Genomic DNA, 15886 nt, shown 5'->3' with positions numbered 1-15886 from the left:
CTCTCTCTCTGTCCATCCCCCACTCATGCTCTGTCTCTCTCTCTGTCTCTCTCTCTGTCTCTCTCACAAAAATAAATAATAAACATTAAAAAATTTTTAAATAATAAAAAACTAAAATGAGGAATTGATGTATATATATACTGTTCCATTAACCAGCTATCTAAGCATCATTTACTGAACAATCCATTTTGACAGCTGATTCACAATGCTACATATATCATGTACTAAATATCTTTTTATCCTTGTGTCTGCCTCTGGAATTTCCATTTTATTTGTCTACCACCATGCTCACACCATACCATTTGATTTATTGTTACTCGATAAACCTTATTTAATATTTTACATAGAACATTCTCTGTCCTGTTACATTTTATTTATTTATTTTTTGCAAGATATACTTGGGCTAAACTTATTTTTAAAATTCTATTTTCCGGGGCGCCTGGGTGGCGCAGTCGGTTAAGCGTCCCACTTCAGCCAGGTCACGATCTCGCGGTCCGTGAGTTCGAGCCCCGTGTCAGGCTCTGGGCTGATGGCTCGGAGCCTGGAGCCTGTTTCCGATTCTGTGTCTCCCTCTCTCTCTGCCCCTCCCCCGTTCATGCTCTGTCTCTCTCTGTCCCAAAAAAATAAATAAACGTTGAAAAAAAAAATTTTAAATTCTATTTTCCCAGATGAACTTGATTACCCTTGTTTCATATTTTAAAATGTCTCAATGGAATTTTGATATTAATTAAATTTAACATTGTATAGAATAATTTTCAACAACCAAATCTTTCCATCTAGTAAATTTTATTTACTTAAGATTTTGAAATAGGTTTCTCTGCCTTAAGAAGTTTTTTCCCCTTTAGAAGTTTAAAAACAAATCATGTAGGTTGTACACAAATATGTTTCATAAGATTATTTATAGATATTTTTGTATTTTTAGTGACCACCATGAATAAAATCTATTATTTTCTTATTAGGTTTTACTAGTATAAAGTGGTATCTATATATTTATTTTATTATCCAACAATGTATTAATTATAGTCTTATTAATTTCCCTTTTTTTTCAGTTTGATTCTTTGGGGTATTTTGGGAAGACCATCTCCAGTTACAAAAAAGGGTAATTTTGAATCTTCCTTTATAATAGGTCAACTTTTAGATTCTTCGTATGTCATCACATTAGAACTTTTAGTATCACTTTTGTTTTTGCTTTTAAATCAATACACTTTATTTTTAAAAGCAGTTTTAGATTCATAGCAAAATTTACTAGAAAAGAGAGTCCTCCCATACTCCTGTACCCCATCCTCCTCCACTTTCAATATCCCGCACCTGTGTAATACATTTGTTACAATTGTCAACCCACATTGACATGTCATTATCAACTGAAGTCCACAGTTTATATTAAAGTTCACTCTTGGTGCTTAGTCTAAGACTAAGAGCTTTTACAAGTGTACAATGCCATGTAGCCACCATTATGGTATCATCTAGAATAGTCTCTTTTCCTAAAATTCACCTGTGCTCTGCCTTCTCCTGAACCCCCAGCAACTACTGATCTTTTTACTGTCCCTACAATTTTGCTTCCCCAGAATATCATATAAGTTAGAATTATGCAGCATGTAGCCTTTCAGATTGGATTCTTTCACTTACTTATATGGCTTGAGGTTTCCTCCATGTTCTTTTATTTGTTTGTTTTGTGGCTTGATAGCTTTTATTTTTTAGCACTGAATAATATTTCACTGTCTGGATGTACCACAGTTTATCAATTAGGCAATTGACGGATATGTTGACTTATTCCAAGTTTGGGCAATTATGAATAGAGCTGCTATAAATATCTGGGTGTAGGTTTTGTGGGGACATAAGTTTTCAACCCCTTTGGCTAAATACCAAGAATTACAATTGCTAGATTGTATCGTAATAGCATGTTTAGTTTTTCAAGAGCCTGCCAAACTGTCTTCCAAAGTGGCTGTACCATTTTGCATTTCCATCAACAATGAATAAGTGTTCCTGTTGCTCTGCATCATCACAGGCATTTGCTGTTGTCAATATTTTGGATTTTAATCATTTGACTAGGTGTGTAGTAATATCAGATTGTTTTAATTTGCAAATCCCTAATAATGTGTGATGATGAGAATCTTTTCATATGCTCATTTACCACCTATATATCATCTTTGGTGAGGTGTCTGTTCAGATCTTTTGCCTGTTTTTAGATTGTATAGTTCACTTGCTTGTTGTGGAGTTTTAAGAATTCTTTGTATATTTTGAATAAGTCCTTAATCAGGTTATGTATTTTACAAATATTTTCTCCCTAGATCACTTTCTAAATAGATGAGATAGGGCATATCCCACCTTATCCATGTTATTCATGACTTCTTTGGGGATAGCTCTGTCATTCCATCATTAATATAATATGAGTTCTAGATTTCAGGCGAATAGTTTTATTACTGTAGAGCAAATCTGGATTTAAATTTCCAAGTTACTGGATTTTAATTTCCAAGTGAGAGAGAGAGAGAGAAAGAGAACACACACAAGCAGGGGAGGGGCAGAGAGAGGAAGACACGAAATCCAAAACAGGCTCCAGGCTCCAAGCTGTCAGCACAGAGCCTGACATGGGGCTTGAACTCACAAACCCATGAGATCATGACCTGAGCTGAAGTCCAACGCTAAACTGACTGAACCACCCATGCGCCCCTACAAATAGATTCTTAATATTAAATTACTTTTACACTTCCAAGATAAATCACAATAGTAATTTTTTAATATATACAGGGTTTTAATCACTAATATTTAAATTGATCTCTCCTATTCTAGGTTTTAGTATCAGCTTTAAACCCATAAAACAAACTTGGAAATTTTTGTTCTCTACCTATATTCTGTACTAGTTCATATGGTACGAAATTTATCACTTTCCTTGAAGTTTGAGATTTCTTACTCTTTTTTTTTTTTTGAGGGAGGAGGGGCAGTGGGAGAGGGAGAGAGAGAATCTTAAGCAGGCTCCATGCCCAGTGCAGAGCCCTATGCGGGGCTCAGTTCTCAGCTGTGAGATCATGACCTGAGTCAAAATCAAGAGTTGGACACTCAACCCACTGAGCCACCCAGAGCCCCCTGAGATTTCTTACTCTTAATATCAAAATAATTTTTCTTTTATCTACATTAATTTCTACTTCCTACTTCCTATTGTTTTTTTTCTTAACTAATGTATTGTGCTTAGTATTTGCCTTATTTCTATTTAACAAAGCATTTAAGGATAAGATACTGCCTCTGAGTTTACCTTGGGCTATAAATTCCCATGCTTAATACTCCTATTGTTAATTTTTAAAGTATATATATATATATATATATATATATATATATATATATACAGATTTTATATAGATAGATATAGATATAATTTCTAATATATGTGTTTATATTTATTTATTTACTTTGTTCTTTGACCAAGATTTAATTACATTTGGATTTTCCAAATAATTAGATTTGTAAAATACATGTTGGTCATTGATTTTTTAACACTATTTCCTTTAAGGTAGAAAATTATAGCCTGAAGTTAACGAATAGGATCTATTTGATTTCTGAGTTTTCAGAATCATTTGGAACTTTGTTTATGGCCTAATATATATGGGGTGGTTTCTTTTTGCATGTGCTTTATTGGAACCTGAATGGAAAAGATATATTATTTACAGAAGATAAAGTTGGGCATATGTTTACTAAATTAACCTTAAAATTTTATTTTTCAGAATCTCTACTTACCCATTTACTTTTATGTCTAGGCCAGTCAGATGCAAAGGAATGTGTGCAAGTCACCTACTGCCTTTTGTGTTTCTGTCATTTTCTTGCCTTGTGTTTTTATTAGCCTTTGACTTTGTATTTCGATGTCATAATGTTTAACAACTGTCACCCTTTTGCCTTCTTCCTCTGCATTTTGTTTTCTTTTAAGTTTCTTTAAATTTATTTTGAGACAGAGAGAGCGCAAGGTGGGAGGGGCAGAGAGAGAGAGAGAGAGAGAGAGAGAGAGAGAGAATCCTAATCAGGCTCCGTGCTGTCAGCACAGAGTCCAATGTGGGGCTCGAACCCACTAACCATGAGATCATGACTGAGCCAAAACCAAGAGTCAGACGCTTAACCAACTGAGCCACCCAGGTGCCCCCTTCCTATGCATTTTAAAAGAATTCTTTTGGGGCACCTGGGTGGCTCAGTCAATTGGGCATCCAACTTCGGCTCAGGTCATGATCTCGCGGTCTGTGAGTTCTAGCCCCGCATCAGGCTCTGTGCTGACAGCTCAGAGCCTGGAGCCTGTTTCGGATTCTGTGTCTCCCTCTCTCTGACCCTCCCCTGTGCCCCCTTTTACTTTTAAAACTAGAGGTTGGCAGCAGGGTTTTTCTCCTTGATTCTCACTGGGGGCAGATATCAATGTGTCCACGGTGCCATTGTGCTATTTTGTCCAGGAGAGTCCCAGTTTACACCTGTTAGGATCAATTAGCACCTACTAATTATGTCAGTGCTCCCTTTTATTCTCAAAAAGTGTCCCTGTTTGGGATGTAAATAATATAATTTCCATATGAGTGATCTGTTCAGAGCTGCTTGGACAGCAGGTGGCTCTGTAAAGAAAGGCAGATAAGGCACAGAGGGCTGGCACCATAAATAAACCTTTAAATAAGGGTGTGAGAATCAGTGAGGTTGTGTATGTGAGAGTAAATGGCAAGCACTGTATTCATGGGAGATCATTCTCTTTGTTCCATTTGTTTGGAACTTTTTTTCAGAATCAATGCACCCCCTTAGGAAACTGCATCAGAATTTGCACTTGGAAAGCCACATTTCTAACACATCAAACTTCATAATCAGAGGCCATATCTTTCTTCTCAGCCCCACTCATCTCCTGCTTGTTACTAATCCCTTAAACTCTACGAGGCCACAGTGGACACACATATTTAGATGACAGAAAAGGCTGATGCAACCGTAATAATTTGTCAGCTGGTTCAACCCTGAGAAGTTGGAGGCAACAACAATAATTAGGCTCAGAATAGGTGTAAACACTGAAAGATAATGAAGTATTCCGCAATGCATTTGGTTACCAGGCAGGCAGGGGGACTGTAGCAGCTCCTTCTGTAGCCTCTATCCATCCAGGCTGACAAATTAGATGCCGTAGTCATTTTGCTCACCAAATAATGAGCAGGCATATTTGCCAACAGGATGGTTCTGCTACTCCCCAGATAGATTCTTTTCTTCCACGAATCCCTAAAACTCCTGCAGAGGCAGGCTAGAGCCTTAAAGCAGATCCTGCTCCTAAGATGATGGGTTAGATGCTGGGGTGGGGGCTGGGAGAAAAGACTTGGGACACGTGGCTTTCTGGTCCTGTCTGCTCTCCTATGTTTAAATTCATCAGCGGGACAATAGCAATAATACATATTTTGCTTTCCACCAACAAGATGAGGAAAGAGGTGACTACTGACTTCAGTCTTAACCATTGACCACCAGGATATCTGATTTCTGCCATTCCTTCTAAGAGAAGATCAAGAACATGAGACTCGAATCCACACAGACCTCGGTTCCGATCCTTGCTCTGCCACTTAATAAATGTATAGTCTTAGAAAATGTACTTGCTTTCTGCTCCTTACTTCTCTTATCTATAAAATAAGGAAAGTTATTATTGCATACCTTCCTCACAGTGTTAGCATGAGGAATTAATGAGATGGCATTTACAAAGTGCTTAGCTCAGGCTTAGCACATGATGGGGTTTAATTAATGGTAGCCTTCACCATTATTAATATTTGTTGAATGAGAGAATAACTGAACGAACGAATGAGTGAATGAATGTCCTTTTCAAAATGGAGTTAAATGCTCCATGAGAACATAAAGCAAGAAAACCTGACCTTAAGAGAAGCTGTTCTAAGAATGAGCCATTTCTCGAGATATGATCTCAGATCTACGGGACGAGAAGGAAGTAATGAAGAGGACCAGTGAGTATTCTAGGAGAGGAACTGCCATGCACGGAGCTCCTGTGGTAGAAGGAATCAGGATGTGGTCAAAGAACAAAAGAAGGCAGTAGTGTGTCTTTGAAGTATCAGCTTTGAAGATCCGTGCATGGACTGGAAGTCAGAGGAAAGCACCTGGATCCTAAGGCCATTTCCATGCCATCAGCACGTGGGCATGGATGAGCTAACATAGGAGAATAGAGGTTTAGTAGGCAACCCAGGAGAACTGGTTATCATGTAAGCCAGGAAATTTCAGTTACTATTGCTGCCTAACCACTCCAAAATGTAGTAGCTTAAAACAACCATTTTGGTTTGCTCATGATTTTGCGGATTAGGGATTTGCAAAGGTCTTGCCTAGTAGTTCTCACCTGGGGTCTCTCTTGCAGATATAATCAGATGTCAGCTAGGGAGGCAGATATCTGAAAGCTCAGTGGAGCTAGATATCCAAGGTAGTTCACTGGCATAGTTGACACCGGTTTTCAGCTGGGGACTCAGCTAGAGCTGTTGACTGGAGTGCCTACATAGGGCCTCTCCAACATGGTGCTCTCCGAGTAGCTGAACTTCGTAAATTAAAGCTGGTTTCCCCCAGAGAACCAGGCGAAAGCTGCCTAGCATATTGTTACCTAGTCTCAGAAGTCAACAGTCTAACTGATGTTGCAGTCTGTTGGTTGAAGCGATCGCAAGGCCGATCAGATTCAAGGGAAGGGGACACAGATCCCACATCTCCATGGAAGGCGTGTGAACAAATGTCAAAGTCAGATTTTGAAACTATCACATAAAAGAAAAGAGAATGATGGCCCATGTTAATTGTTGCTAGGGGCTTCAATTAAAGATAGGATTTAGCAATGTGGAGTGGTCACAAAAGACCACTTCTCAAGAAACTTGTCCGGAATGAGAAGGAGCCAAATAGATGGTAACTGGAAGGGGATGGAGGTAAAGTTTTCTTCATTTCTTCCTTCTTCTCTCCATCCTTTCTTCTTCCCTTTCCTAGTAGGATAGCTTTCAGTGTGTTTAAATGATGGTGGAGAAATCCCAGGTGCACAGAAGCATACTCAGTTTCTCCTTTTCTAAAGTTCCCTAATATCTATAGCTGATCTCCTTCACCCAGGCACAGTACAAGATACATTAGTGTTAAAGTGACCTTCATTCATGTGTATATGTTTTGTAACCTGGGGACACTTTTAAGGATTTTCTTTCTGCTGTGGCTTTCACAGGGTCTCACACAGAAAAACTGAGATCAGATAATGTCTCAATAAATATGTTACTTATTAATATATTTGGATCACAGACTTGGAAATCCTCAGGGACAGAGGCTAGGTTATCATCCTCTGTGTCTTCCAATGCTGTGAATAGCATATGGGTACTGGGCCATATGGGTACTCAACATCCATTTAACAAACCAAACCAAATTGAATCAAGAGAGAAAACCAGTCCAGTGGAATTATTTTTGAGAGAATGAATAGTGACCACACTGACCTCAAAAGTTCTCATTTTGAGGACTTTTCAGACATATCTACTGAATCTCGAAGCAACTTCATACCTGGCCAAAGTGGGACTATTTTAGAGATGATGATGAGATCTAGAATTCATTCAATACTTATTGAGAACATACAACATGCCAGATACCTTGGCCTGGGGAAAATGCATTCCTCACACTTGACAGATTCTGGAGGCAGTAGCTGTTGGCTTCTATATTATATATCCTGAATGCCAAATTTCTAGGTGTGTCAGAAATTTGCTGGTTTATTTAGACAGCAAACAAACCTTTTGGTTAGAGGTTTTAAAAATAATGCTATCTATTTTCCTTCCTCTTAGCTATTTTTCATTCTTATGTAATGTGGGTTCTATCAAGATGTGGGCAAGCCAGGACGCAGAACGCGGTAGCCAGAACATATCAAATGTATTCAGGATCAGGGGGCCAAGACTCTGTGCCAGATGACTCTGAACCTGCTGGATGCCTTGGCTCAACAAATTCACAATAAAACAGGGAGTGAAGGTGAGTTCAAACCCCTCAAAGAGAGTGATGGACAGAAAGTATAAGTGGAAGCCTAAACCATGGACAATACCAATAAATTGGAAAATGGACTTCATTGGCTCATATTTCCTGGGAGAGGGAAAAATTGAACCTAAGAAATCTACTCCCAATTAAGAATATCTCATTCTGGTCTCTATTTCTAGCTCTCTTCTTTGGCACATTATTGTCTTCTTGGAGCAAGTATCTGCAGGTGGCTTTCTGAGTGGATGACTGACCTTTTCTGAAAGTTCATTGATTAGTTTAGGAAGGTGTTAGATATCTAGAGCACTTCTTACGTACCTAGAATTATTTTTACCTCTTAGGAAATGGGGAAACAGAACAGCTCAAAATTTTTCCACCACCTTTTGTTAGTGTGTAAGGGGGGAAAATATTTTTTGACCCTCTTAGAGTCCCTGGATACATATGAAAACTAACCTAACAAAAATTAACAGGAGGAAAGCACACAGGTTTATTTAATATAAGTTTTATATGACACAAAGCCTTCATAAGGAGATGAGGACCCAATTATGCTAGGTTTGATAAAAAGTGGACAGTTGAGGAGTAAGGAGTATGACATAATTGTAGTAAATTGGGGGAAACTTTAAAAGGCCTGTTTGTTAGAATTTTTCTTGCCTGGTATCCTTTTGTCTTTGGAGATAAGGATACTCTTTTCCCTCTGGTATAGGGAGGGCACCTCTCATATGAGCATTTTATGACCTGGTTGAAGGAAGAAGGAAGAGAGTGGGGGAGAAGGTCAGAGTGAACTTCCTGCTTCTGTAGTTTTTTTTTTCCCCAAACTCCTTCAGCTTAAAATATTCACTACACCAAGGTGCTATATTTGGGGGTAGTGTATCCTGAACCCCATCATTAGTCTCTCTCTACGCCTTGTTCCCTTGTCCAACTTCACATAAAATATAATATGTTACAACTGTCAGATTTAATAGACCAGTTCTAATGGGTAACACTTTTGCCTATACTCCCAACTTTCGGAAACAGATATAGAGATCCATGTTTAATTGAATAATACATTTTAATAATTGTTCTTTTCTGAGCAGGAGACTTGAAACACCCAGTCCAATAGTTTTTAATTCAGTATAAAGTGTCTCTTGATACTTTTATGAATCTTTCCATACAAATGAGAGGCTGCAATTAGCATAAATGGCTGGAGAATACATGTAAGCTTAATCTTTTACATAGCACTAAGTTGAATATTAATCACTTCAGCTGGAATGAGAATGGATAAATGGTAGCCTTTGATACTGAAGTGCATTTTGAAACAAAATTACTCTTTCCTTGATTTATCTGGGAAGAATTAGAAAATTTGGCTATACTTGTCTTCTAGGAAGAAAAAGAGAAGTAGATCCTATCTAATCCTGGTCCTCAGAAGGACTGAAATGTTAAGGGTGCCTCCTGTATACTGACAATGAAAGCTACTTCTTGTACTTTATATCTACCTGTATAATAAACATCAGAATCAGTAATGGAGATGGAATGAGTACAACACTTGCTTAACCGGTAGCCAAATGAAGACATTACAATGGCTAAATATTACTGTTCCATGCTTCCCCTTCCATAGAGATAGAGGTCTTGGTCCCCACTGGCTTCAGGACCAAACATCTTTTGAGCCACCTGTCATCTAAAAGGATTTTCACATCTCTTGAGGCCCCAGGAAAAAAATACAACTTATTGTGAAATAGGTTGCAATATTTTATGGTACTTATTGATCCCTTCTCTTTCTCTATTGCCAAGTCAGTCCCCAGTAGCACCCTAGTTTCTTTATAAGTCTTTGACTTCCTTCCTGTCCAGTCCATCCTAACACCCTCCACACCAGTTTAGGCTCTTGGAACTCTTGCCTGTCTCACAGGAATAACCTCTCCTGGTCCTCCAGCCTCCCTCCCATGACTTGTCATCATCTACCTCACCACTCTGTACATGACAGATTGGGTAAAGGGAAAGATGAGTTTGGGAATCAGAGAGACCTAGATTTGAACCTGCAGCCACCCACTTTGTAGTTATGTGAACTTAGACAAACTACTCTACTTCTCTGAGCCCCTGTTAACTCACCCACAACATGTGAATAACAATGCCTTCCTTTCACAGTCCTTGTGAACATTACATGGGGAAATATATGGACAGCCAAGTAAAATACCCTTACCTTGGATGTTCATGCATGCTGACGCAATCCAGAAGAATGCCCAAAATAGTCTTTTACTTGAGGTTAGGGTTTTATCTTCCAAGCTTTTTGGAGTCTAAAGAAAAGTAGGCTCTCACGAGTGATCCCTCTTCTTTCAGCTTATCACTAGCTCCTTACTCAGCCTGGGCCTTCAATCTCAGCTTTTGTAGCTATTTCACATAACTACTCCCTCTAAGTTACTAAAGAGCAATGTAGGGGAGAAAGAAAACATCCTCTGGCCTCGTAGGTTTAATGGCTTGGACTCACAAGTCAAAATTATAAAAGACAGACTAACAGGAGAAAAAAAAATAAATTTAATTACTTGTGTAGGCATGGGAATTCACAATGAAATGTAACTCAAAGAAGCAGAATTCGAGGCTTTTCATGTGGTTCCTGTGCTCCTCTGACACCCCCCATTGTTTTGTTTTTTGAACCTATTCTGACTTTCAAAGGCACTACAAAATGTTTCAGGATCATCTTGCATATTTCCTGCCCTACTCCTCATGACAGCCATTTCCCCAAGAAATCCTTTTTATTGGAGAATGGTATTAGAAACTAAGAGCTAGATGCTAGATGTGCTCATTACTACTGGGGTGTCTATCATTTCTTTTCGGCTCTCTCAGATGATGGAGCAAAATATATGAGTGTACTAACCTGTGTATGTACGCATATCTAAAAATATTTCTATGTGTAACCGACTGTATCTATATCAAGGTAATATGAGTTCTTACTGATGTTTCCAACTCTAATCCATCATCATTGGATTATTCCATTCACCTCCCCTTGCTTATCTTCAAATTACTACTCCAACAGTGACAAATATGGTTCCCACCATCCACCACCAATTTACTTTACTGTTCAAGTATACATGTAAAGTAGTATCAGAATTTACAACCCATATTTTCGTGGTAAATAACTTTATCAACTAGAGTACAAGTCTCATATGCAGTTCCTTCTTCCTTTAGACTTACAGGTGCCACTCATTTACAAAGTTACATAGGCCAGCATCTTTTCCCCTCACTTCCTTCAGTAAAATTGCTTCTTATATTTGTAATACATTTAGAGTCTCTTGCCACAGTTTGCACTACTTCCTGGCTTCTGGGAGTTGTTTTGAACCATATTGATAAAATATTCTAGCCCAACTTTCTATACATTCATTCATAAAAGTGGTCACTATATATCCATTAAAAAGGGTTGACTCTAGAGTTTGCTTGGAAGGCATGCTTCTTCTGCCTTACCCATCGTTCTGAGGTCAGAGAAAATTTAACTTTACACTGGGAATTTTTTCCCTACTCTATACTAAACCAGCTTCCTCAAAACTATGGAAGGTTATATGGACTTCAGGCACTAATCCCTGTTAGGCACTAATTCCCACTAGTGCCTGTATCATATCATGTGATCCTTCTAATAAAATTTTGTCTTGATCATTTCCCACTGTTCCCACAAAGCACTTCCCCCAGTCCACATAAATGTTGGATATTGACAACATCCTTGAGGTTTAAGGATTTGCAAATTTGGACACATTAGGGTTGCAGAGGCCAAGAGCCAGTGACAGCCATATTCCTAGTCTTCTCCATGCCTGCACCCTAGCCCAGCCTTCCCCCCAGCTTCCAAGCCCTGCCTCTTACCCCTTTGAAATTCTATTATTGCTTTTTTTTTCAGCCTTGCTTTTCCTAGAAGAGGATCTTAATAGGATTCTGTCTGTGACTTTGCAGAATCCAGTTTAAAGAAAAGAAACTGTAGAAAACCGTCTCCTCAAACGCTAGACATACAACTCAATTATTAAAGAACAAGCTTGAATAACCACTAAGCTGCAGAAGTCTAGGTTGAGCTGGAAAATTTCAGGAGTATAACTTTAAGAACAGAATGGTATATTTTGGTCTTAGCGCCACAGTGTTAAACATGACTTTCATTGTGTTTGAGAGCTGCATTCAGGTTCAAGGGTCCTGCCTACTTTAACCAGTCGGAAAGGCACAGGGAAACTTCTGGCCTGCTAAATGATGATATATAATTATGTTTCTAAGTAGCAGCAACGCCCTTGTCAAAATAGATTGTTTTAAAACCTGAGGGAGTTGTTGGCACTGAGTAACTAATAATAAGCAAATGCTTGCAGATTAACAGGTATGTTCCAACACTAAAATTGCCTTACACTTGGAAAGCAGGTAGATATGTACACACACACACACACACACGCATGCATGCACACGGATTCAAACACTATGAAGAAGGTCTCTTTCTCATAGAAACATTTCTGACTCAGGCTACATATTTAGACATATTTTTAAAATTATTAGAGGCAGTTTTATACTATACTCAGTGCTCATAAAGATTCACATTTAGGGAGCTCCAGTGAAAATAAACATTAGTTCTTAAACACCCTGCTTGGGTGACTTCTTTTTTGTTGTTGTTGCTTATTTTTCATATCATGATTGCTCAAAAATCACCACATGCCTGCATCCTCCAGTTAAGAAAACTATTAACCAGAGTCCCAACCTGTGAGATGAGCATGTGCTCCCAACAGTAAAGCTTTGGGAGCCTTTTAGTTTTATAACCAGAACACCAGCATGTGTATCTGTCAAAACATTGAGCTACATCATGAGCAGGAGACAATAAGTCAAATATAATTTTGAAAATTTAATGTCCAATTTGAAACTGCCACTCACAGAGTGGTTAGAAAACCAATTTCCCGAGGAGCGGGTCAGAAGTGGTAAACAAATTCCCACTGCTAAGCAGTTGCTGATGTAAATTGTCTGAATGAAAGATATTTATTCATGACCACAGTGGGCTCAAAAGAATTAATTTAGAGACTTTTTTCCACCTTCCCTGGAGTATGCAATTCTTAAATAAATGATCAATAGCTGACTTGAGCCAAACAGAAGGACTTGTCCAGAACTAGGCAGGTAATTACTTATAGCGATGAGCTGAGGAAGTAAGGCATCCAGGGACACAGTGGCATTAATCATGGCTTTAAACCATTTTTCCCTTTCTAGTTGCATTATTTGAAAAATCACCGAACAACTTTGTCCACTAGAAATTTCATAGATCAGGCTGCATGTTTCAGACACCTCATTTTCAGGCCAACCCCCAGAGCAGGCAGAATTACTAATGGGAAGTAATGGCATTTTGTGTGTGTGTTTTTTTTTTTTTTTTTTTTTTTTTTTAAGACACTGGAGTTCTGGTTGGCCAGGAGAGACAGAGTGAATGGGGGCTGGGGGAAGGTGAATGAGACATGAGCAATCTGGGCCTATAAATATGTGTTTAGTTGCCTAGTGGGAATAGAGGGTAGAACATTTGCTCCATTTTGTCCTCAGAACAAAATGCCACGGCTAGTGCTGAAACTTTCAGCCTCTACAAACTGGGCCCAGAGGAAAGGCTAATGTGGACTGAGTCTGGCACTTGAGCCCTGGAAGTTCCTTTATTTTTTCCCAAAGGTGATTAACTCACAGGCCCATGGAAGAAAATTGCAGTGCAGTGAGGCAAAACTGAAGTGACACAGGGTGTGTGAGTGTACTCACCCTACAAATTCTTCTTCTAGGAACCTAGAAGTAGTTGCTCAAGTATGCAAGCATAACCACAGCTCAAATGATAAGCAATCTCATGTCCATCACCAAGAGGACAGGCTAACTTTACAAAAATGAAAAAGGAATATTTTATAACCACAAAAAAATGATAAGGTATATCTGTAGATATTGTATGGAATGATTGGTAAGATAATTAAGTGAAATAAAAGCTAGAAGCAGAATAATATGTAATGTTTATTTCCATTTGTTTAAAAGAAAATATATTTATAAATATTTTATAGACTATCACTCTATATACATTTAAAAATGCTGAAAAACATCCAAGACACTGTTTACAATGGTTGGCTTTTAGAAATGGAGGTGAAAGTCATAAAAATGGGAAGACAGGCTTACATGTTCCTTTTGCCTTTAATTATTTTTCTTACTATAAGCATGTAGTGATTATAAAATTAAAATTCGGTTAATAAAAAAACTCCTTATTGTTAAGATAAACATGGGTCTAGAAGTGCTGTCCTAAGTTCTAATTCCTCTATTGTTTAGTGACCAACAAGAACTTACTAAAACCAGGTGCCAGGGGTCAGAAGTGAGCTCTAGCATTTACTAGTTGCATGAACTTGGGTAAGTCACGTGAATTTTTCTATAAATGAATAGGTTGGACTAGACTTGGTATATTCAAAGAAGATAGCACATCTATGGCCTTGGCTAAGTGTTTGGAAGGCTAGGGGAGAAGCAGAGGGATTCCAGATTCTGGGCACACATCTTTGCTTTAAAAACAGATTTAATCCTACCTCATCTGCAAATATGGAGCTTCCATGTAAGTTATAGTTAAAATAACGGTCTTGTGGCTAATATATATTGAAAAACCTAATATCCAAGGGATATAATGGATGTACATCTATATTGTTTACCATTTATTGAGTACTGTTTATTGAGAACACGTCAAAATACTTAGCTACAACTTTATACGTACCACTTTTATTAAACCTGATAATAACTCTTCAAAGTAGGTACTGTTATCATCCCCATCTTACAGTTAAGGGGACATAAATAATATCTCTTGCCCTGGCCTATATCCCATAGCAAGGAAGCATTGAAACAGATCTAGAGAACAAACTCAAGAACTTGTGACTCTTAAGTCAATGTACTTGATAACAAAGAAATACCTGCCATGCATCTAAAGAGGAGAAAGTATATTCCCATCTATCAACTCTTACCTAGCCCACCAGAACCTAGCCCACCAGAAGGCTTACTGGCTGATAATCATGGCAAGGCAGATATTTGGCCAGCGCAGCTTACAGAGTGGTCTGGGGATGAACAGCATCATCTGGGAGCTTGTTAAAAACACAAAATCTAGGCCCTACCTCATATCAACTAAATCAGCATCTCTGGTGGTGAGGTGGTTTTGTATTTTAACAAGATCCCCAAGGTATTCATAGGTGCTTCAGGTATGAGAAGTAGCCTGGGGACCACTACTCAAAACTCAGTTCTGAAACAGTGGTTCTCAGCCCTGCTGAATATTAGAATTATCTGGAAATTTCCTTAAAACTATCGATGCTTAAGCTCCACCATAGACCAATTAAATCATGGGTATGACCTGGCAGTAGATATTTTTAATAGCTATCTAGATTATTTTAATGTGCAGCCAAAGTTGAAAACCATTTCTCTAGACCTAAAACTTTGAAGACGGTGGGTCTCCAGTCCCTGGTTGCACACTGGAGTAACCTATGGAACATTAAAAATATTGAGCCTTGAGTCTCTCCTCATCACCCCCCCCCAAACACACACACACACACACACACACACACACACACACACACACATACACATACACACACTCCACAAAGATTTTGTTTTAATGGCTCTGAGGAGTGGCCTGGACTTTGGGATTTTTTTGGCATTCTCTAAGCAACTTGAACATACAGCCAGTCAAGAACCACTACTATAAGAGGTGTAGGAGGGAAGACTCAATACAAACCTGGTTTCCAATTCTACCTGGCTCGTCTTCCCATATGGAAGCAGCAGAAGCCTAAGGCTAATGGCAAAAATTGTTCCAGTGGATACACCATCAATATCTGCACACTCTGAGAAGATTCATAGTCTAGGCCGTGGCACTCAAAGATACTTATTTGCCAACTTGACTATAAATGTAAAAGTTCTGCTTCATGTCTTTGCTTCCTGTTGCTTCCCCTAAACCCTCAGACAGGTAAAGCTGAATACAGATACTGCAGTA

The sequence above is a fragment of the Lynx canadensis genome, chromosome D2 (genome assembly GCF_007474595.2).
Source record: "Lynx canadensis isolate LIC74 chromosome D2, mLynCan4.pri.v2, whole genome shotgun sequence".
In the NCBI taxonomy this organism is placed as follows: domain Eukaryota; kingdom Metazoa; phylum Chordata; class Mammalia; order Carnivora; family Felidae; genus Lynx; species Lynx canadensis.
This window is presented reverse-complemented; position numbering follows the sequence as displayed.